Source organism: Falco biarmicus, chromosome 2 (genome assembly GCF_023638135.1).
Source record: "Falco biarmicus isolate bFalBia1 chromosome 2, bFalBia1.pri, whole genome shotgun sequence".
NCBI lineage: Eukaryota > Metazoa > Chordata > Aves > Falconiformes > Falconidae > Falco > Falco biarmicus.
Window position 1 is genome coordinate 100,481,510 of NC_079289.1, and position 24,962 is coordinate 100,506,471.

Genomic DNA, 24,962 nt, shown 5'->3' on the forward strand with positions numbered 1-24,962 from the left:
TTAACAACACATGCATGGGCTTCACCATTACCTTTACTCCTAGCATCAAAAAATCATTAAGGATCTGACTGAAAACTAGTTTTTTTTTCCTTGTTTCTACCACAGATGGTCAATGGTATACTCATCAACTAAGAGCTGCTCTGTACTTTTCTGGAATGTTACAATTCCAGCTTCTCTGGAATGTTACAATAACAAACCAAATGAGCAACATTTTCATAAACTCCTGTATACCAACCTGGGAAAAGAGAACTAGTAATTACGGATGACAAATGCACGCACTTCCTGTAGAGCTAGCATGCAAACTTCCCACTGAAATCCATAGGAAAGTGCTTGGACTCAAAATTGTCTATAAAAAGAAATCCTTAACAGTTTCCTAACTGAATCATCATTTTTGGTATAGTGGGCCTTGGAACTGTTAAGGAAATTGAAAATCTGAATATTTTGAAAGCAAAGGAAAAATATGGCAATTGGGACTTGGATATTTCATACAAGGGACATTTCCTGTGTAAAATGGAGGTTAACATTTAATAGTATTCTTTTAGAGAGCTAATACCTTGTTGAAGTCTCTTCACACTGTGCAGGACAGATACTACCCTGTTCATTTGTTTATATAAATCCTGCTGGTGTCTTCCTTAAAATCTGAATAGAAGTCTTACTAGGCAGTCATAGTGGCAGTATTACTGTGCCATTATTACAGCATCCATGGAAGGTGTGTTTACATAAATAAATATACATATTTATGAAAAAATGTAACAAGCATCATAATATATTCTTAGTAAAGTATTGTAACCAGCAACGTTGACATAATTAAAATATATTTCTAGTCATCTTTAGGTCTCACATCTGTAACTCAATATGGTGTGCGCGTGAAGAAGATTGCTTACAGTGTAGTCAGGCAAGGTGGGTTGAGCTGATCTATTACTAGATTGCTGCTACAAAAAACCCCCATGCTCTGCTTTCCCTGTTCCAGCAGTAAATTTCCCCTAGATCCCTTTACACCAGCTCTTTTGTTAATATAGGCTCCCTCTCAGCCAGTTCAACTCATTAATTTCCTAAAAAACTAATGGTGGGGTGGGGGGGTGGGGAGGGGCTTGGAGATTGTGGAGTATATAGTTTTCTGCCTGGTTAGTGAGCTGAACTGGCTCATCCAGGTTACTAGTGAAAGGCCCACAAGCAAGAAAACAAATATGCAGTGATTTGCAGTGAAGGGAAGCAGCATCATCCCTTCCAACAGCAGTAAACTGTTATGCTTGCCCTGACATTTCATCTGACTTTGCCCTAGGAGTAACTAGGAAAAAAAATCTCTTAGAATATATTGAAATTTTTGTATTATACCTAAACTAGTCAATATATATGTTTTTCCACAGTCTTCTGAATGCTTTCCTGAAGCATATGTAAGTGTATATTTCTAACTGTATGTGGTGATGCTGACCAGAAGACCACTGTAGATGGAGGAGTCACTGACCCACATCACAGCTACCCCTGGCAGGTGCAGGCTCATGCAACACTCTGCTGCACATACAGTGTGGCCTTCAGACCCATCTTGTGCTGCTCACATCCCTCCACTGTAGGATAAATTTGGCCAGTAACTGTAACAGAGGAGCCTGCAGGCAGCTCCCACTCAATACCAGTGACTACGCCACCTCCATGGCCTTGCCTTTACCTGACAGTGCAGCAACAAGTTCACACATGCATATCTTCTTTGTTTGACAGTAGCAATGATGACTAGAGTTGTTTTCTTCTAAAAAATAGCTCAAATGACCAAACTGGGGCAACCCTACCGTGGATGGGCATTGCACAGCGTTCTGCATCCTGATTAGAGGCCCATTTGGTACTGCATGACTCCGGGTTTCCAGCACCTGAAGGGAAGCAAGGTTATCTATACCACCCTTTCCTTCTTTATAGTGCTAGCTCTAATAAATGCCACTGTAAGGTATACTTTACAGAGTGCCTTTCTCACTGCAAAGCACAGTGTATTTATTCCTCTTGATAACATGAAAGCTGTACAGTCTAATAATCATTCTAGTGAAGAAGTGTTACCTTTATAAAAGACAGATTTGGTAAGAAAAAGAATAATCAGGCAAATTCTCTTTTACAATGGTTTTCATTGTTTTTCACAAACCATGACTTAATTGCACATTCTCTAGACTATAAAGGAGGAACTCTCTGAACCAAATTGGTAGCAGCTTTCCAAGGCCAGAGGAATTTATGCTGATTTTTCCCTGTATTCTGGATGACTTGAAGACACTTGCCCTCAAACAGACCACAACCCAGCATTTCTCATAACCTTGCGCAGCAAAAGAAACATTTATCTATACCCTAGTCACCTCAGCATACTGAACACACAATTATGCTTAATAATGGCCATGAAGCTAACAATAATAAGAAAAACAAGTGTCTCAAGAAAATTCCTTTTCCCCTCATTAATGAACATTTTGCGTACCCTGGGAAGCACTGTAAGACACACACTTAAAACAAAGGTCTGTGTGGCCCCATGAACTTATGCTGTGTGTCATGCTGTTTCGTTAATCATAGTGTTTTGACTCATATAAATGGTTTCTTGCTGTGTCAAGAGAAAGCCATGTAAAGGGTTAAATGGAGAGGAGACATAAGTCTTTAGATACATGACCCCACAACATTAAAATTATGTGCAATAAAAGGCTTGGGGGACTGAGTTTTGAGTTTTCTTTATTGTGAACTTTTTTGGTATTTCAGACTTCATTTTGAATGTATTTCAGCTATGGGGTGCCAAGCCTTTAAAACAAAATGTATCCCGTTAATGGTTTCCTCTTACATCTTTCAGTTCCATTCTTAAACTGCTGGACAACGTTTAAGAGTTTTCAGCTTATGCAGCTCAACTTTTAGAAAAGTACAATTATTAGGATAAAAATAGTCCTAGTGATTCATGCAACATGTCAGCGAATCTGAGGGAGATTCCTAGCTCATAAAAAGCAAAACAAATAAGAAACAGGCTCTTTTTTGCATAATCACACACAGCAAATGCTGAAAGGCTTAATATTTGTTAGTTAAAGGGGTCAAAAGACTTTTTTTCCCTCTCTGATTAACCTCACATAAAACAAGGGTAATACATGTATACATAACATACAAAAGTTTAAGAAGCAAAACTACTTGATCATGGGAAACTTAGTTAGCAAAGACTGTCTTGAGCCCTTCCTCATTAGAGATTTCTTCATCTTGGCTGATGTAACCTGTCAGCCAAATTCAATTACTGAAGACCAGAACTGTGCTTCCTGACACTGTATGGTTTTCCACCAAACTGAGGAAAACAAAAATCAGCAGTAATTAGAGATGTCAGACAATCTCTGAAAACAAAATATAGCTCAGAATAATTTCTTATTCTCAGTCATACTGCTTTTGCCACCCTTGCTACTAGCTTTCTGTAAAATTCAATTGAAGTTGATAAACCTACATATGCAGCAAGGTATTACTAAATATAGACAGAAATGTGATAATCTGGTTCTGGGTATGGGAGAACAAAATGGCTAAGGTCTATTTCCCATTCAGCAAGAACCAAATGGATTGTGCCATCCCCATTGTTATAGCTGTTCTCTAAGTGCCTTTGGGGAAAAAAAAAAAAAAAAAAAAAAAAAGGAGGAGGTAAGAAGCTGTTGCTTATGGCCATATTCTAATAACCTGGGTCATAGTGACTTACTCCCAGAGTAATCCTATGTCATGCTATTCAGCATGGCTGTCTGTATCATAATCTGCTTTCAATCTTCATCCAGATAGAAGCCTCAGGACTAAACCGTTACATCAAGTTAGTTATAAATTAAAGATAGCATTCTACACATATCCATTTTCTCCAAAGGTGCAGACCCTGATATGTGTGCATGTGTTTGTATGACTCTCTCTCTTTAGATAGGTATGTATGTGTGTGTGTGTCTTTTTGCATGTGTATACTTTCTGTGGTTTTACACATATATTCTCTTTGTGTATATATGTATGTATAGATGTGCATACATACATTTTTGTTTACACTCTGCCCTTATCTTGTGGATTAATGAAGAGGATAAATTGTAAAGACACACTGATTAAAATACAGTTTGTCCAGATTTATTTGCCCTGATAAGAAAAAAAATGTTCTTTTCCTTGACTGAAAAGCATGAAGTACTGTACAGTCCTACAGAATGAAATCTCAGATTTGAGGAAGACCAGCCAGTGTTCCAAACTGTTAGAATACCACACTTGCCTTAGGCTAGTGGAAGGAGCACTTTTTGTTATTTTGGAAGTACCTAGATAGTCCATGTCACTCAGGGGCTCAGTTATTGTTTTTTCTGGTAAAGGAGTATCTTCCAGTACATCTTTGAATTTCCCCTCTTTATCCCTCTCAGCCAGCATGAGATGCTTTGGAAATTAATGACCCAGCTGCAGATGCTACAGTGAAACAGTAAATTTTGCAGTTTTTATCATGTCAGGAAAACTCTCAGCTCTGGAAGTCTTTTATCTTATGTTCTGCCAGCATGATCCAGAGAAGAGACTAGCAGTAGCTAGCAGTAACTAGCATCTGATAATGTTACTTGAATGAGATTTACAACCTACAGAAAGAAAATAGATATTTTTTTTCTTAAATCCATCTTGATTTTCCTTGGCTTACTAATGATAGAAATGAGCTGGGGAGGATCACACTGTACATTTGAAAATACATATTTTAAAAGGGCATTGATGAAGTTTTCAATTGTTTTCTTGGTCTTGCCATTTTTCTCTTAGAAATGTAAAGCTTCCCATTTTCCAGACTGCCAAAATCTGTATCTAACACAGCAAGGGAGAAACAGTGTCTGTTCTCAGGCATGCATGGCTGGTGGTGGATATTTATACAGCACTTCCTACCTAACCTTTCCCTCTATTTTTTACTAATCTGCAAGACATGCTGAGAAAGATAAAAAGCAAGATTACAAGATACAACAGGCAAGACATGCAGAAGTAATCAAAAGAATTATTGCTGTTACAACAGGCTGATGAGAATAGAGGCAAGTGAATAAATACTGCTTTGTTTTGTGTTGGTGTAATCCTATTGACTTTGGTGATATTACACAGCTGAAAATTAGGAAAGATTTTAGCCTGTGGTCTCATTTGACACATAGACATAGTACACTCAAACCTTGACAATGACTATTTGGTGAAGAAAAGTTAAGAGGATGCAGATATAAGCTAGCAAATTCGTTTTTTTGGAGGTTACTTTATTAGTATTAGTATTAGTATTAGTACTAGTATTAGTATTAGTATTAGTATGGCATCAAGACTATTCTAGGTTTTAGTTCAGGAAACAAAACTTTCATTATGTTTGGCACATATTTTCAAATCACAGGACAGTAGCTAGCAGATCTTTGTGTAAGAATAGTACATGAAAAACAAGCACTGAAAATGTTGAAAAGAATTATAAGAAAAACATAACTGAACATACAAAGTGAATAAGAATAGCACCAGAAACCACTGGATTGTTTAAGTCAAGTTAAATTTTGGAAGATTTATTTGCACAGTAGTTCAAATGTGAACTGCCTAAACTGCCTGAACTTGTTTGTGTCTGATAATTTTATTTCATGTGTCTATTAAATTAGAATAACACTCAGACACTGAGTCTTATTTCTACATTAGCTTCATAAAGTCCCTGAAAGGGTTTAAGTATGAAACCATCAACTAAGTGATCCAGCAACTCCAGCCTTTGCATTTTGGGACGGGCAGGGGTATGGGATTGTGTTACAGGCATAGCAAACAGTAATGTCCAAATTAAGATTTCCTAAGTCAGTGCAAACATTGAAAGCCTCAGTTTGCAGATATTTATAATTTCACTAAACTAATTGTTTGGATTGAAATTTTCCATGCTTGTCCTTTGCTTCTGATTCACGATTTATGTTTTTATTTTGTTTCTTTGTAATTCTTAAAAGTTATTGCTGAAAATGGCTCAGTTTTTTCCAAAAACAAAATTAAGGAAAAAAAATCTGCCAATATTGCAATCATTTTCCAACTATTTCATTGAAGCATTTGGTGAAGACCATGATGTTTGGAAGAACATAATTCTAGGATTCTAGGATCAAAGAGGGGAGGGGTGTGTGTTCTGTTTTATATCCCAGTCTCAGTTGGCTCCTTCTTCCCCCAAGTGATGTGCGTAAGGGTAGAACAACACACTGGATAATATGACTCCCACCATGAAAATGCTGTGAACTAAATTCTCAGTGCTGCTCCCACATCCTGTAAGGATTCCAGATTCCAACTTGTGGAACAAGAACCCAAGATTAAGTTGCCACACGTTTGGCATGAACTTAGATGTTCAGCATCTTTCAGAATAGGCTAGGCTTCTTCACTGTGCCCAAATAAACCTCAAGTCAAATTGAATAATGATTTGATTTGCTTACAAAGTATTGCAAACTTTGAAAATGCTGAACTAGATTATAAGGAAAGGAAAAAATACCCAAACAACAAAAAAAAAAAACCCACCAAAACATCCACATGGGAAATCAAGATGAATCCATGATACCAAAGGAATGTATTTTTAAAATGTCTTGACTCTGACAAATGTAGTTATATTGAAATCAACATTAAGTACATTGCTGGTTCGGACGTCACCATGTGAAAAAAAAAAAAAAAAAAAGCAAACAAATTTCTAAGTAAAACATAAAGACAGGCAATTACCAGAAGACCATAACCTTCCAAAAAGTGTCTCACATCTACATGCAAATGAAGACACATGTGATTCAATAATTTTACTTACAACTGTTCTGGGAACCTCAGCCTGGGACACCAAGAAGATAAAATGGGGGCCTCAGGTCCCCAGGTAGTGTGCTAATTAGTCATAACCCCATATAGCCGTATTGTGAAATTCTGGGTAAGCATGATATGCTTAGAGAGCTTACTAAATGTTTTCAGACATTTGAGAAATAATTATCTTGGCAGAATAGCTCTTTTAGATGGTTTTATGTCTCCTTTCAGGAAAATGTAACCAAATATATGGCAATTGAGATCTTCCCCCTCTGCTCCAGTGTGATTTTGAGTGAGACTGAGGGTTTGGAATTGAAATAGAACTGCTAGAGTGATCAAATCCCTCCTGCTTTATAATACAATGTGTGATTGAGAAAGAAACGCATTGTCTAGACTTACCTGCTGGGATTCACTGCAGTGAAACTCAAGGTTCTGGTCTCCTGGTCTTCCAATTTAGACATCTGTTGGAGCACGTCAGGGATCCCTGGAAGCTCACATGCCCAGGCCTCTTTTCCATAAAACAGAAAATTTAATATGGAGCAGAAACGTGGCTAACATGCCAATATCTTGCCTTGATACGAATACAGGATATGGGAATTTGGAACCCTTCCTGGGCTCAGTAATGTAAATAAATGTGTTCATTCTCAAACAGACTAAGAAGAAAACATTGTTGCTTTAGGATCTTTCTGGGTTCTTGGTTTTTTTCTTTCTTGATCTAAGATAGGGCCTTCTGACAGGCAAACACAGTAAGGTAGGAAGGATATCTGCTTCCAGAGATTAAGTTTACTAGATGATGACTACAATAGTAGCCATACATTTGATTTCCTTTCTTTCAGAGTTGTCTGCAGTGAAATATAGCTGGAATTTAGCTGCCATTTACCTGAAGTGTAAAAAATGGGTGCGTGTTTTATGCCCAGATGAGTATCTAAATAAGCAGATGGACATACCAGAGAACAAAAACCTGAAAAGAATATAATTATGTAATTTTGTCCTTATTCTTTAGGTGGTTTACATAGTGGCATGGAATCAAATGAAATATATATTTGTATGACAAAAAAAGCCTTTATATTTCACATTGTTTAGAGATTCTTTGGAATAAGAGATGTATTAAATGTATTTACCAAAATAAAGCAGCCCTAAACCAAAATGTGCTCGTATGTACTAGCAATGAGAACAAAGTTGGAAAATAACTCATGAGTGTATTAATAGAGTACATAGGTCATCACTGCCTTTGATTACCATTTTTTTTCTAATTCAGACTTTTTTATTTAGCCATGATATTGTTAGTGCTTCCTGTTTCTCACCACATTGCATTTCTGTATGTTTCAGAATCTGCTTCTGCAAGGTAACAATTATTGGCAAGACATTATGCTGATTTATACTGACATTACACTGGCATTAGATCCGCTCACTGTCTATTGCCAAAACTCTACTTCAGAAATGCAGGTACCCAAAAGTGAATCTAAGATTCAAGACATGTATCATGACCTCAGGAAAAGCTTTTGTACTTAATGTATCTTTCAGATGTTCTGAATGTATTAGTTGGCATTATAAAATGTATTCTCCCTTACTGTCAACCTTGTCTTGCATTTGGCAATAGACTTTTATGGCTACACCACCATTCCCTCTAAGCACTGTCTAAAACTGGACAAAAAATATATATAGTTTGGGGTAATATGAGGACAACTCATGTTAACTGGAAAAATTAAACACTTCTGAGTACATCTATCACATTATTTTAAAATTTCTCATGACAGAGGATTTCAAGATGTATTAAAGATATTGAGTACCTTCCTTCTCAATTCAAGACATCTCTAAAGTGTATCAGTTTATCAGAGGGAATAATTCACATTGGTCCCACCACTGTATTGCCATTCTCAGCTCTCGATTTGTACTTGCCTAAGAGGTCTTCTGAATTCAAAAATGTTCTGTATAAGGGGGGTTGTGTGGGCACAGGGCACAGAGCTGGTAAGATTCCCTTATGTTTTCTTTACGAGGACCGTAAGAAATATACTTTTTGTGTTTTTTCACTGGAAGGAGTTAGAACTATTAGGGATAGCTTGTATTCCAGTTGCTATGTGCCGGATTCAATCTGTATGGCTTTCTGAGATTCTGCTTTAAACAATTAAACACCAGAGTACCAAAGTTTCTTTCAGTTCTGTATCAATATTGATCAGTTTATACCTAGGAAGGTATTTTGCCACCTCTTTTAAACAAAAATAACCTCAAGCACTATGGACCTGTTCAGTCTTCACCTTCTAGGGATTCTTTAACTGTGTTCAGATGCAGCTGAAATCTGTGTGCCTGCATGTGTCTTCCTGTTGTTTATGCTTTCCTTTCACTTTGGGATATTTTTACAGTGCTTCATAATGTTAACCTAAATAGTGGTTCTTAAATTACTACAAGTTTTAAAATGTGTGAACATATATCTTGCAACACAAGACTCTTTCTAACCTTACTTTCTTCGGTATTTGCATTACTAAGACTTAGGGTTTCCTGTCTCCCCAGTCAGTCAAATTATGTTTTCTGGGATTCCTGATGGCATACTTCTAATGTAGATTTTCAGTTTGATATCTTAGCCATATAGTAATAAAAAGTTTTTGAATGGGGACAGCAATTACTGAACCTGGGCTTGCATTCTCACCAACTGATTTTAAAAGAATACTCAATAAAAGAAATATTGCTGATGAAGGTCGTAATGCAGGCCACTTGTATTTTCCTTTGAGGTCTTGGTATCTTTGGGACTTGAATGTAACTGCCCAGCTTACCAGCACTGAGACGATGCTAGACACAGGCAGCCAGAGGCTGAAATGACATGACACTGCTCTCAAAGTGTGGTCTCACATGAATACTTAAAACATGCGTTTGTTTATATTATATAGCTTCCTGGGCATTTGTCACCTTAGCAGTCTAGTCCTGCTGTCAGCAGTTTTGAAGTATTTGTTATTTTATACACTGTGGACTCCTCTGTGCTCATCCTCCCTTTATTTTCAGTTGAAAGAATCCTTAGAGCTATCATTTAAACTTGTTTTGATTTCTCCTACTGTATCTGCTGAAACTGCATGACATTTCTTAGCCAGTTGGTTTTGTTTACTGCTATAAAAATGTCCCTGACATTATATGTCAAGGGGATTGATATATTTTTTTAACAAAACCTTTTTCTCCTTTCACAATATAAGATTTTTAATAATGAATATAGCCATTGGTATGTTTTCTTCTTATATGAACAAGAATATATTATATAAAAACATATCAGGGTTTAAAATGCTACCACAAAAGTAACCAGAACATGTGGTGTTCAGCCACAGCAATAAGGAAGGGTCCTTTCTTCAGTTGTCTGGGGTTTTGTCTTCAGTCTAGTTCTTGGAAAATAATTCAATTTATTGTTCTTGGGAAAAAATATTTTATTTATTCATAACTTTAAGTAGGTGTGCCTAGTCAACCACTGTCGAGGGAAGAGGGTACCCACACCTAAGCGCTTTGCTGGACTGGGGCCTTAACCATTTTTCAAGCCATCTGCCAGGGCTGTGTGTAGTACACAGCGATGGCATAGCCTTCCTCACCTGAACTATCCTTTCCTGACTTGAATAAAATCCCTCCCTTTCCAGCTTTTCTTGGCAGACAGTCAAACTTTTTGGTTCTTAGCTTTGTGAATCTCTCACAGGAAAACTAATGCACTCCCCAGAATCTTTCTGCTTGGGTTGTGTCAGGTTTTGTTATCATTTTGTTATCATTAATTAGTCCAATAGTTTTAATAAGCCTGCAGTAATTCTTTGAGCTTTGTTTCTTATCACTCCAAAATAAAAAGCAGATTTGGTGAAGGAAATCAGATATTTTTTAATTAAAAGAGAAAGACCTTCTAAAGTAAACCCAGGCAACATCAGAGGTAGCTTAATTCTCTACTAAACTGATACAGTTTTTCCTATAAAGGCAAACTTTCTCAAAACTGCAAACTAGATCTTTTGAAGGACTTAGCACATAGTCCTCGCTCATATTTTACATTACTTCAGGGCTAGGCTGCAGCTGGAAGGATGAAAAATTTGATACCAAAATCCATATCTGATTAGTGTTTCAGAAACCAGGTTTCCCTAGCTGAAATTCTGTTCAGAGAAAACTCAACATAAGCAATGCTGTGCAGTTGCAGTCTGTCTCAATCCTATTCCCAAATTAAAACCCAATGTGCTTGCTCTGTGGACAAATACTCATTGATGTCTACACAAAGCTTAAGAAAAAGAGAGAGATGGATCAACATGGTATTCTTGCATCTGTCTTCCCTGCTCTCCTCCTCCATCTAGTCCCCAACCAAAACATCTGTAGTTAATATTTTCATAGAGGGAATTCTCCATCTCACAAATAAGATGCTTGAGTCAGTTGCTCTCTTCCAAAAAAGGATTAAAACTATAGCTTACAGAAGTGCTCTGATTCAGGTCTTCTAGGGAAAGGTGACTTTCTGTGTCCCTCTTATAGCTACTGTACCTCAAATTAAGAAAATTAGATATTTATGGAATCACAGATAGACCAAGTCCAAGTGCTATATCTTATAACATGGACCGCTCTCCCTGTTCAACCGGATTTTGCTCCTATTGTCCTAGGGAGAGGTTGTTTCAGTATCTAAATCCTCTGATGGTTAAATGGCTGCTAATATCTAATCCTTTATCAGTTTATACATAATTTTCTCTTTGCAAGATTATCCTTTACAAAATTCATGTTAGGGATGATTTAAAAATGTAAATCTGTTCATCTCCAATCTTTCCTCTGAAAAACCTTAGGCTTTCAAAGGGACAACTCAATTTGTTTTTTCACAGTTTTCGTTCCCTGAATTTTTATTTCCCCCAAAAGAAGCTTTCTTTTCCGAGCAGTTTGCTTCCCCTGCCCCACCTCAGTTTAATAGGACCCTTTCGTATTCCTAAATTCTTTCCTCCATTACCTTTTAAGACAGTTCTGTCAATAACTCTTCCCTACCAAATTTTTCCTGTGATTTAAATACAACTTCAAATAAAAGTTTGTTAAGTTTGGGGGTTTTTTTCTTTTTTTAAGTCACTGGTACACAAACTGTGACTTATCCCATACAGCTCCCTGATTTTTTTGTTCTAGTTGATTCTATTGATTAGCTCTCACAGCTTACTAAGGCTTATTTTTTTCAAAAAACATTGAATGTTAGATTATTTATACTGAATTATTTTCATTATAGAATGTTAATTTTTTCTTAATAGTGACTATTGAATCTTAGATACATTTGTATTGGGGGGGGCGTGGGCTGTTTTGTTTAATTACTTCTGGGGTTTTTTTCTATTTAAACTCTGTTGGCTTGCTATGGCCCCATCCAAAATTATTTTCTACATACAGTTTCTATAAATGTCTTCACTACTTTTCAACAAATCTTATATAGCTTTATTTCTTCCCAGCTGTATAACTGATTAAGGTATTTATTTCCTTCTCAGACATCCTACCATTACTTGTATCATCTGTTCTGAGAAATTAGTGTGTTCTATAACTGCATAATTCTCAATAGCACTTCTCTAATAATAGTTGACAATCACATTGAATTCCAGCCCAGGGGAGGTAAAGCAAATTCCCATATCAAGCTTCATTTTTACACAGCTTTGAGCCAACTAGTTTAGTTTTCCATATTATCTAACACCCCTATTTGAGACTGTCATGACATAAATGTAATTTTTTTATATTTTTTATCTTTTTTGAGAAGTTCTTGTGACATGTTCAATAAAGGCTGAACCTACACTGACTTGATTTTGTTGGTTTTAGTTTTATATCCTGAAGTATCTAAGACAGACACTACTCTGATTCTTCTATAAATATCCCTTCATCAAAAGCCCTGGGAATTTTTTTTTAAAGGAGGTAGCTCCCATAAACTGTGTATTCTTTTCCTTATTATGGTTTTGGCATAAATTGTGCATCCTTGCTCCCTTCTATGCTTTCCTTTCAAATGTAGATTATGCTTTATTTTTTTCTTGCTCAAGATATCCTATATATCAGCTTCTCTCCCCTTGGGGCCCAGTCTCTAGTATCTTCATGCCACAGCTCTTCCTGCTTTCTTATGGCAGCAGATGCTCTCTGTATCGCTTTAGCTCTGCATCTTTCATTGCCTTTCTGTATTCCCCAGTGTACCAGATCTTTTCTGCCACTCAGTTCCCCACCTTGAGTTCCAGTGCCCTGATGCTCCTATGCTTACATTATATCAGTGTGCTTGTTCAAATAACATAACCTCCTGCTCATCTCATTCATGAGATGTCTGCAAATCCTCCTGGCCATCTCATTCATCAGACTTCTTTCAATTCTGACTCATTTTTCAGATGTCTTTATTCCATATGCTCTGTCAATGAAGCAAAACATTCAAATGTCGCTCACAAGATTTTCACACGTGCTCAACACCAACATCCAGTTCCTTTTGCTGCCTCTTAATTCTTCAGAATCTCTCACTGCTGCTCTTGGTTGTCACTTCTGAAAGAGTGGGAAAAGGACATGTAAGACTATGTGTCCTGCTTTCAGGATGCTGGCAGTTTGCTTATTTGAGCCTTTACCTTCAGGTAGTCCTGCTGTCTGAATAGCTTTGGAATTAATTACAAAGCAGTAGTGAAACCCGAGGGCTTCAGTCCCATGCTGAGCTGCAGAATCTCTGTCCTATAGGTAACACACAGCCCCCAAGCAGACAGCAAACTAATAAACTGCTTGCAAACCACATGCCTTGTAAAGTGCATCAAACAAAACAATTTTGGATGGACAATTCATTTACCACCAAAATCACAACAGACACTGTCATCTTTCCCCTTCAAAAGCAAGTATATGAACTGTTACTGTTTTCTCTTCTCTGTGTGCAGGAGAAAAATACCTATGAATATTGCTTATGTAAACATTTTACAGATTGATACTTGAACTGGACAACAATACTTCTAAGTGGCCTTACATTCCTTATCCCCTGAAGTAAATGTCCTAACTTCTATGCTAACATCATGTATGACCATACTTTCTCTGGGACCTAGTAGTTGCGTGACTGGTCTTTGATTAGATGAGTAAGTTTGGGTCACGCAACATGGTCACAGAGAACAGAGCACTGATCCACGGCAAAGATGTCCAGGAGGTCTGGATTTGTTCAGGCTATCTTTGCACTCAGAGGCTTTAAGCTGTGTAAGGGACCATCTGGTCGTGCACAGCCAGAGCCAAGCTGGGACAAAAGCACACAGCAGCCTGAGCTCCATATCGTACACTCTAGCTAATCGGACAGAACAGAAATGTTGACATGACATGTGCTTACAGCATGATCTGGATCATGTTTGTACCCGTGGGTGGTGCAGAGGGGCACAGACTGGGAAGCCTGAGCCTATTCATGCACAGAGGAATAGCTTCCATGGGAGAGAAGGCAAATATTCTCTCTACCCCCCAAACATATTGGCTCGAATCAACAACCTTCCCGGAGTGGTTTGGCACATCACATTCTTCTCTCTCAGTGCTTGTGGGAACCAGAAGATGCTGTCTCCCAAGAAGCAAGACAGCAGAGCAGTCAGCAGCTGGAAACAGCTGGCTCTCACAAACATCTCTCAGTGCTCTACCAGCTCCTGGCTCTGCTGAATGTCATTCAAAAGCTGCTCTGCCTTTGGCCTCGGTGTCTTTGTTGTTGACCCTGCTCTATTTCCGAGTTAGCGTGCTTTCTCAGAGCAAGGTATACGTGGGTAGAGATGCAATGAGACAGAACAGGGCCCAGTACTTCATACCTTCCCCCATGTGTTTTGTAAGAAGGGACAGAAGATAATACCTCTGCAGCACTAAAGCATCTAACTGCAAATGATGGGTCAAGGCAAATCCCAGGGGGAAGCAAGATAGAGGGAAACAACCAAGTTTCATATTTTAAGTGAGACTCAGAAAGCCCAGCTGTCTTCACCAGCATCTGTTGGTTTCTTTAGGAACATTATCTTACTGGCTTTGGCAGTCCTTTAAATTTCTGTATTATACTGAGTTCCTAGTCAGTTCATACAGGGCTTAAACCCTGCTGTTCAGCATAAGGCTATTTGTGCGTGGAGGCCTGCATGTCTGAAATGGTAACACAAAGAGAAATTAGCTTGTCTGCACTTGTTTATGCATCTCAAAAATATTTGATTTGCTCAACTACTCAGCAATCATCAGAAATCATTGATGGATTACAAGATAAAACACTTTCTCCCAAATTGCTTTGTAGGTTTTCCTGTCCTATAAGCCTGGTTTTGCTTTGGGACACAGAAAAAGAAATATCTCTCTTTTTTAATAATTTAAACCTTTTTGGACAACATGTTTTACAGTTCTCAGTGTACAGCATATATTGGACCAATGTCTTACTGCATGTGTATCTTTTCTACTAGGTGTATTTCATTAACACCTCACATATTTGAATTTGATAGGTTACATTAAAAATCATACAGTGATTACACAATTTAATTTGGCATGAGTAACAGGTTTGGTATGCACAGTAGATCAGGCAATTCCCTGTTTCCCTCACAAGTGCTAATGAAATCACCTCATGTTCTGCCCTTTACCAATGGACGGGCTGTCATATAACGAGCCAGCTTGCTTGCCACTGCTTTTATAGGGCATTGACTGGTGGATTTCAGCTGGCAAAGTTTTAGGGCTGGCTGAGACACCCAGAGCAGGAGATTTTACCCAAATGTAAAATAGGTCTCTTGCCTCTTGCTCACCCCCAGCCAAGAACGGTAGAATAACACTTTGTCAATTTGGGGTTAGACAAAAAGAGGGCAAGGGAGAGAGACCGGCAGGCCTCTCAGAGGCAATCTCACCAAAATCTAAACTCACACCTCCTGGGGCCTGAAGAGTTTAATTCCTTTCCTTTCATGTGGAAGCACGTCTTATTTTAATATCTATAAGTTTTCACCAACTATATACATTCCTTTTTCCAAAACCATTGTAGATTCATACTCAATTATTTCCTTTATTTACCTCTGTGACCTGTTAAAGGTTTGAAAAGCTTTATATGGTGTAAGTCAAATTCTGGTCGCAGTTGTGCACATGTAATCCTGATACTCAGAAATATTACCTCATTTTCTTTCCGTAAGTCAGGTACTAATATTTTACAACCTATTGACTAATTCTGAAAGCTGGATGGGAAGAAGTGATTAAACAATATGGCTCTGAAATACAGAAGAGAGAAATTTTTGTTTGGTTTTTTGTTTTATATAGGAACGAACAATTAACTGAACTGACACGGTGCGAAGCTTGAGCATGTGGCATGCCAGTCAAGTTAGCTCAACCTTTTGTGTGCTACAATGAATTCCGAAATGAAGCTATGGTCCAAGGCAGTAGATCAAAAACCCTTATCCAGGCTCCCTGTGGGAATTAGGTTGGATCTGACCCAAGGTAAGGCTCCAGCTGTGCCTCCCTGCTCCCATCAGACAGGAAACTCAGAAATCACAGTTAATCTAGCCTAACCACAAAACTTTCATAGCTATATATTAAAAGCTTTCCCTTTGCAAAGAGACCTCCTTTATTAATCAAATGAGATCGCTTAATCTCATATAAAGTTTTCCTGTTGTCTACCAAGTGTCTTTGTCTTCAGCAGACCTTTATAGTAAACATATGAACATAGGCTCTCCTTGAAGCTGTGCTATGTAAAGGAACACTTTTGTAATATATTTAAGCAAATTACCTGATACTCTTTTCTTTGGCTTGTCACGCATTTTTGTATAAGCAGAAAAATAAACGTTTGTAATTCTGTACATAATGGCTAAGAAACACATTCTGTCATTCTAAAATTATCTGGAGCCATAACCAAGTATTGCCATCTCAAAGAGGCAAAATCAATCACAGCAGTGCCAGCCAGAGCCATTACAATGATGTCTGAGGCAGAGTGCTTTTTGACAGATGGACCAAGCATGGAAAGAAGATACAGGGAATTAAACATTGTAGGAGAGGCTGTTCTAGCAATAATCAGGTCTGGCAGAAAGCACAGATGTCTTTGAAAGAAACTTTACTGGTGGCAAGATTCAGCAGAAAAAAAGACATCTGGATACTACTGATAAACATACAAAGTAAGCCTTACAATCCTTGGAATTTTCCTTGCACAAGACTCCAAGGACACAGTTGTACTCCTATTTTCAAATGAACAACACCCCTTCTACCTTAGAAAAGCTGTGGAGTATGCACCCAGACACCCACACAGCTACTTGCTGGACACTTGCCACAGAGCAATTGGTGCTTTACATGTGCAGCAGTGAAACACCGTGTGGTTCCTAACAGGTTTTGTATACTTACATTACATTCCATTGGTGTATCTTCCTCCATTATTAAAGCTATGGTCCCTCTGTTTCCAGCTGTTCTGCATTTCCACCTCTGTTTTCAGGGCTTAATAACTCTGTCTCAAAAAAAAGTTGCCACAAGCTGTTCTAGCAAATAAAGTCTCAACAGAAGTAAACACTGCAACATGAACTTTAAATTATCATCATGTTTATCTTCCATTATTTGTATGAAGTATTTTTTGTTTCTACTTTCCTAAAGAAACAATTTACACAATAAGTCAGAATTTTAAAATGCGAGCTTTACTTTTACAGAAAAAACAGTGGTGAAAATGTAAAAAATATGAGCTCTTCTCATCTAGTGTTGCAACCTTGTTCTGTTCATTATGTGACTTATTATGTACCTCACTATCTGAACAAGGACATTCCTATTTCTAAGTTCAATTCTTTTAGTGTCAGTCACTTGCAACAGCAGGGATATGACACCAAAACACATATTACTGCATGTAGGTTTGGGCTTATATACACATTTCACCCTCATTTTAACTTTCCTTCTGTTACCCTAATTATCATCAAACTGTCTATATTATGATGTTACCATAGATGTGGCCATGTCTACACTGCCCCTTACCCTTTGAATAGTTATCTGGGGAAAAACAAAAACAAAAAAAAAACAAAAACCCCAAGTGCATTTCACAAGTCAGACTAGTAAATGTCTCATAAAACTCAGGTTTTAGTCATTATAGATACTCTTTTTTGAATCATCTCTTACATATATCTTCAAACACAGATCTTCCCACATAACCCAGGGAGATACCAGTGCACTGTTCAAAACAAATCTTGACAAATGAAGAAATAAGTTACAGGGAAATATTTCTATCATCTCAGAATTTAGAGAAAATGAATGCCTGATGCAAACATTGAACAGAGAGTCTTAGCTGGCGTTGTTAGGTCACCTAGTAGGTTTATGTCTCTTGACAATGACCATGTGTCTGTTTCTTCTTCCTTTTTTTTTTTTTTTTTTTTTTTTTTGAGCAGTTCAAGAACCTTATCACTGACCACTTAGGATGCAAGTTATTCTTAAATCACTCTTGAAGAAGGAAAGTTCCTCTCTTTCTGGAAAAAGATGTTTTTCTCTTTTACTGGCTCTTATCCAGGAAGTAGACTTTTATGAAAAGAGGCACTGATGTCCAGAAATGCCAAAACACAATAAGACTGTTTTTTTTCAGCTTTTGAAATATTTCTATAATGGATACCAAGGGTATGACAGATAACACAAGATTTACCTTCAAATTGCTGGGCTTTTCTTTAGAAATATAGATATTTCAGACATGTGAGGAACATGATCTAGCACACCAAAACACAACGTAGAGATTGACCTATTTTCCTAGCCAAACTAGTTGAAATCTGGGCTTCACTGATCTCTCCGGCAGGAGAAAAAAAAAAAAAAAAGTCTGTTTTCTTAGGAATGGAAGGAGCCACAAATCTAGACATCAAAAGCAACAAAAAAGGAACAAACATCAAGACAGAAAATACTTCAAAGGGGAGAGTGAGCAGGAAACCCTCCTCCTCATGTCAACTGAATGGTTTGAATAAAAAAATTATGTGTTTAATAGAACATTTACAAAACAGAGGTCCTCAATTTAAGTCCCTCAGACAATCCTAGTTTTGGCCCTGAATCCCAGTCTACAGGGACCAGTACTGTGGCAGATATCTCCTCCTCCACTTGTTCTGATATATACCGAAAGAGAATGTTATGCTTGAGGGTGAAGGAAAAATTTTAAAAACCCTACAAAAGGCATTGAGTAATAAACATTAAGATCATATATTGAAAAGTTTAAATTGAGATTTAACTCTATAAAATTTAGATGCTTTTATCCATTTAGGTCTTCATACATACATTTGCATTGTTTTTCGATTCTGTTCTGTTTAAATAACAAATGTGTTTAAATTTTCAATTTTTTGTTACCTGTATTGTGATTATGTTCTTAAAAGCCTCAGAAGGGAAGTAGAAAAGGTATGTTTCTAAATGCAGGCATATGGCTTTTAATATACAGGACAACCAGTCTAGTCTATGACTGCATTGTGCTTTTGGCAGGGTTGAACTGACTGGGCATTAAGAGAAAAGAAAAATAAGAACAATGTTGTCTGCATCTCACTTATTAATAACCAGAAATTATTATTACAAACAATTTAGGTAATCAAAATTAATGAGCAATTGTCTTTGCTGGTCTGTTTGAATTTATGACTTCATTATGGACACACAGGCATCCTTTGAGTAAAGCCCTTCATACTTGCTCTCCAAGTGCCATGCCACAGGATTTCAGTTCTGCTGCCTGACTGGAATAGCCAAGCTCTACAGCTGCTCCACCCACAGCGAATTTTGGTTCCCTGTTTATTGGAACACATTTTGAGACAAAACCATGACTTATGGATCTGGAATCTACTGCCTGAAAACACTCATGGCTACAAAAGTTTTCTCAGATTATTCACAAATGTTACTGAACAATAAAAGTCTCTGCACAGGCTGAAGCCACACCCAGCATCTAATTAGTTTAAAATGGGGGGGGGGGGTATTTCTTTTACACTGTTTCACCACTTCTAATCCAACATATTGTCTTTTTTCTCTCTTTTTTATGTACTTCCTTAAACCATGTGTTCTATTAAAATGGTTCATCTTAAAATGTTTCCTGCCTTTGAGCCATTTTCATTTTTATTTTTATTTCTGCCAAGTTTAAATACAAAAATCAATGACTGAGCTTGGCTAAAGCAAATATAATGAGGATAAGAGGTATGATCCTTACACTCACAGATTTCTATGGTAATTCAGGTTGGAAGGGAATCACATGTATCTTTCATAGATAGTCTTCTGGCTGTATTGATTATTTCATATTCCATCCAATAGTTTGCATTCTGGAAGTCATAGAATAAAAGATGCAAAAAATTCCTGCACTTCATACAGATGGCAGTACACTATGCATTTTATAGATTATACCTCCAATATCACAGACAATCACTTAAGTTTAAATAATTATAAATAAAAATAACTTATAACAATATACAACAGCTTATTTAGTTAACATCTGGATGGCATCAAGATAAGAGGAATTATTTTTCTTAAAAAAATCTTCAATATCAAGAGAAATAGAAAAAAAAGATTCGAGTTCTCGTGAATTGTTATTCAGATTGCAGATTTTAAAGTTCTCTATAAAGTACATTCCATGCTTCATATTTCCATTTATTTTTCAGTGTTCCTTCTCCTTCATGAGGAATATAGAAAACATTTAAGATAAATAATGCTTAAAATTTTAAACAATATTTTAAATATTTATAACAATTAAATACCCTTTGTTCCCCCAAGATGTATTTCAATTCATTAATTTTTTTGGAGTCCATTTTATTTTCAGAATATCTACTTTAAACAAAATGTACTCAGAGTTGAGTACATCCAGAATATTCCCATTGGCATAAAGTATAAATCACAGCTATAGGCATAGATGATCTTTGTTATTTTTAAGAGGTTGAGAGTCATGTTTGAAAATGATCTTTTCCTTTTCTTTTTTTTTCTTTTTTTTTTTGGGGGGGGGGGGCATTTGTTGTTGTTTTGGTTTTTTTTGGTGTGCTTTTTTTGTTTGTTTGTTTTAGTCCCTCAGGAAACCTTATGAAGGTGTGCAGGTATTTTTCCCTGTTCAACAGCATGCTTCAATTAATTCATTTTATACTCCATTTCTCATGTGTCTTTGCTCAATGAATAAGCTTATATCCAAATTCCAATACTTGAGAGAAGGCTAGTAATAAGGAGATTAATTCCATATTTGGTTCTGACTGGCTAACCATCTAAGGGTGGATAAGGACCAGATATTAAACAGAAGATCCTGAGGGGCATATTCAAAGCATAATCTTATATTGTATACAGCATCTGCCACAACACAGCCCTTGAGTGTTTTTTATGTGCTGCAAAAATAAAACTCTTCTACGAATACCAATCCCATGCAGTCACAGAGCTTCATGGAAGCTCAGATGTGATGTCCAGGGTATTGGACATGCCAGTGTTTGTTCACAGATGATAATCTGAAGTTATTAACAGCTTCTCTGTTAGGGATAGGTGAGTTAGAAAGCTTTATTTCAAACCAGATGTCATGGTTATTCATCTCAAGAACTTACATTGCCAAAAAGGAAGAAATGGAAATAGATTAATTGGTAATCAGATGGATATTAGGCTTCCAAGTGACAGCCTCCAAGACCTGGAATTTACTTGTCAAATTTGCCTGCGCTGTAATTAACCTCTCCTGAAATTGAAAATCAGGGAACCACAGAACTGCTATGTCTGAAATGACAGACTGTGGAGTAAGAGAAGCTATATTTGAAGGATGCTTATATTTAATGAGTGCATACTGGCTAATATGCTAAAGCCAAATTGTGTGTGTACCAAAAAGAGGAAACATGCACAAGATATTAATGTAAGAGATCTAAAATATTCTTAAGCTTCTTTTAACTTGTTAATGCAACTTTCTCCAGATTACCCATATCATTATAGACAATTTGACAGATTTTGTTAATAATTTTCAACAATGAGAGAGCAGTACTTGCTTAAGAGGAAGGGAAACACTTTCAGTCTGAGTAGGGCATCACTCCACAAAACAAAAACATTGACACTGGAGAAATGTGGATACATCCCTATTTACCTTATCCAAGCACTTGCATCTGCAAATCTTCCCTGAAAATTTCACAACCCATGGGCATGAGGAGGATGGTGTCTAGGCATTTGTTGCTCCAGTTGGTCCACAAGTACTTCCAGAAATATCATGGTCATCTTGTGTTTCTTTTCTACATTAAAACTGATTCAGGCATTGCATTAGAAGAAATGGAAAGAAAGGCAGGTTAGCACAGAGAGGAAGAGCATAATGTGCAATTTATTTATTTTTTACATTCACATAAATGGTATCTTTGCAGGGAAGAATAAATTATTATTAATCATCTTCCTCCCTGCCTAATCCATATCTTCAGGATTTAGTTATTTTTTAATAAAAGGTATACAGGAAAGTTATTGTCTTACATAAGCAATGTGAGAGATCAGACATGAAAGATAAATGAGCATACAAGAACCCAAGAAATGTAAACTATGCTTTATGAAATAACTAGAAATCCTGTAAGCAGTACTGCTAGTAATAATACAAATTTTTTAAAGCAACAGTTTGTTTTTAAACAGTTTATGTGTCTTCAGCAAAATTCATTCCTTGTGTATGTGTGCTCACACAGATTTTTTCCAAAGACTAGTAAAGCAAATGGTAGGAAAACTCCCACAGCAGACTCCTGACTGAGACCATTAATCAGTATAGCTTCGACCCCATATGCTAACTGATAGACTAGAAGCATGATCATTACTTTTTTTCATGAAAAAGCCTTCAAAGGAAAGTTCTATGCTCTCAATTCATAAATGCTAACAAGAACACTCTGAAAAAAATGATGAAATAGTTTTTTTTAATTTAGTGATGAATTACATATGCCACTGTATGGTAATATGTTACATGCCAAGCCAGAAATTTTAATCGCTTTTCAGATTAATTTAAAAAGAAATAACACGTATGTATTCCAAGATGGAGGAGTTAATCACAGCATACAAAACCCACACATATAAAGTAAAAATATGCATAAGGATCCGATTCACATGCCTATTTATGTGCATTCTTTAAAAGAGATGGTGTTAGAGTTAAGGCTGCTTCACATATTTCCTGGGCCTGGGCCTCAGCTGTGCTAACATCGGTGGTCCACTGACTCCTTAATGGATCTACTCTAATTGTGCACAAGGTGAGGACAATAGTAGTTAGCCTAACCATGACATGAGGCAAAGGGATCACTGAGCAGACCTATCAAATTCACGGTATAAAAAAATGAAGTGCAGTAAATCTGTTTCTCCAGCTATGATAGTTGAATTCATCCCCCTGAAGATAGCTGCAGAATGTTTCTTTTAACTCTAAGCCAAAGAAAGGCTTTAACGACAAGAAGAGAATGCTAAAAATGTAACTAGAGTCCCTACTCTAGTGGAAGCAGAATTCCTTTAAAGTTATCTATGGAACTATACAATACATGCAAATCATTACTGCCTATGTCTAAAATAATGGGTGACAGATTGGAAATATATGAGGTTACAGCTGTAACTGACTTCCCTTTTGTACCAGATTAAGGAACTCTCATGTAAAAGAAAAGGGGAGAAGAAAAATGATCTGGCATTAGACCGAAAAAAGGACTGTTTCCCCACTTACAGCAAGACTAACCAAGCTGGCTGCAGACAAAACGGGAAAACTCTCCTTGATACAAGCAAAGATTTGCCTTTGGTGAAAAAATGAAGTTAACAATTATTAATTGTTCGGGAGCTAAAACAAACAATATAGTCAAATGGAATTATTTAAAAATAATTTAGTAAAAACAAAGCAGTGCCACAGCAGCAGAAGTATTTGCATAGTGTGATTTTGGAGACACGTGGTGTAGGGCCAGGACTGCAAAGGGAACTGGGGGAAAACAAGAGGTCTAGTCACCACCCTGTTGAAAATGCAGATACTTAAAATTCCTCTGCAGTGATTTCTTGGTCTAGGAGAGGATCAAGGTCCTAATATTGTCATCTGTTCTTTGGGATGGGTGAGTGTCTGATGCGAAGCATGCACCTAAACGCTCAGTAATAGGTCTAACCTCTACCAAGATTCACAGATGACACATTTCTCTGTCTTCCTTAACTGGAAGACCAGATTCAATAAGCATGTGTAGACACAATGTGGTGAATGAAAATATGCCTGAGTTAGTCGTAGCTCTGTTCAAAGCAGAAGGGATGGAAATGTTGCTCTGCCCTTGTTGGGTGATAGTCCTCATAACAGGCTCATCCACTCACTCCTCCTCTTCCTCTGAGCCTCTTGAACACCTACATGTTTCAGTTTGGTCAAGGGAGACAGAAATCCATTGCAGAAATACTACTACCAGAACTCTGGCACATGTGAAGAAAAGAGCATGGGTAAAAGCAGAAAGATATTGAAAAAAGTGCTTTAACCTTTCCCTTACCTCCCATTCTTTAAAGCCTTGTTCTGTAATGTTTGCTGCACAGAACAACTGAAGAACCTCACTACAGGGTCTTTAGAAGTACATAAAGAGACTCAGTTGGTAATACGGGCAGTAGTGCAGTGGAATGTCAATGAGTATTTAGGTTAATGCACAGTATTACACCTTCCACCCTCCACACTGCTCCCAGACTAAACCTCTTACTGTGGTATATCTGGCTTCAAAAAAACACATTACATTCCATCAGCTTTTTTTGTTATGGAAAACAGCTGAAAGATTATATGTGCATATATGAAAGAAGAAATGGCCTAAATTTGATTAAATTTTTTGAAGATGAAATTTGAATCTCCTTTTCACAACATCTTTTCTGTGGGAAGAAAAAGAACTCCTTCTCTCTCAATCTCTTTCTGCCAGAAATTTTAATCCACTGGAAATCAGGTATGAAGAGAAAATTTTTGTTCTAATACTTAAATGAAACTTTATCAGTGTTTTGAAATTTTTATCAATAAACATTTCTTAAAAATTAATTCCTTAATGTTTTTTAAAGCTGTTATGGGTTGTTTGACTTTTGGTTTTAATTCACTCTACTCTGCCCTGCAAGAATGCAATAACTGATAGATTTTCTTTCAGAATTCAGGAGATCGGTCTTTTCTCCTTTAAAATAAAAGCAAGAAATCTTAGCCTCTTTCATTCTTCCTCAGGTGTGGCTTTGCATTTGTAAATACTGACCAGTGCAAATACTCATACGTAGAAGTCCACATGCTCTACACAAGCACAGCTCTGTTGACTTACTAATTTACAACCACAGTGCATATAGAAAGGAGAGCTGAAAGTTACTGTTAGCAGCCGTTTGCTTTCCAGACTCTTCTGAAAAGGGTTGTCTGACCTGATTCATTTCAACCAGCTAGACTCCAGAGCAACACTCTTCCTTTTCAGTCAACGCAGGAGTTTCTTCCCACCAGGTCCTGG

General features: G+C 37.1%; 1 long non-coding RNA gene across 1 annotated transcript; it reads right to left on the reverse strand.

Annotated features, from left to right (window-relative positions):
* Positions 1-13,048: 13,048 nt before the first annotated feature.
* LOC130144972 (uncharacterized) lies at positions 13,049-23,945 on the reverse strand. Its single transcript, XR_008820329.1, has 4 exons — positions 21,632-23,945; positions 19,757-19,859; positions 16,966-17,065; positions 13,049-13,173 (listed from the first exon to the last, which is right to left on the reverse strand). It is a non-coding gene; the product is annotated as an uncharacterized LOC130144972 (long non-coding RNA).
* Between the last annotated feature and the right edge of the window lie 1,017 nt (positions 23,946-24,962).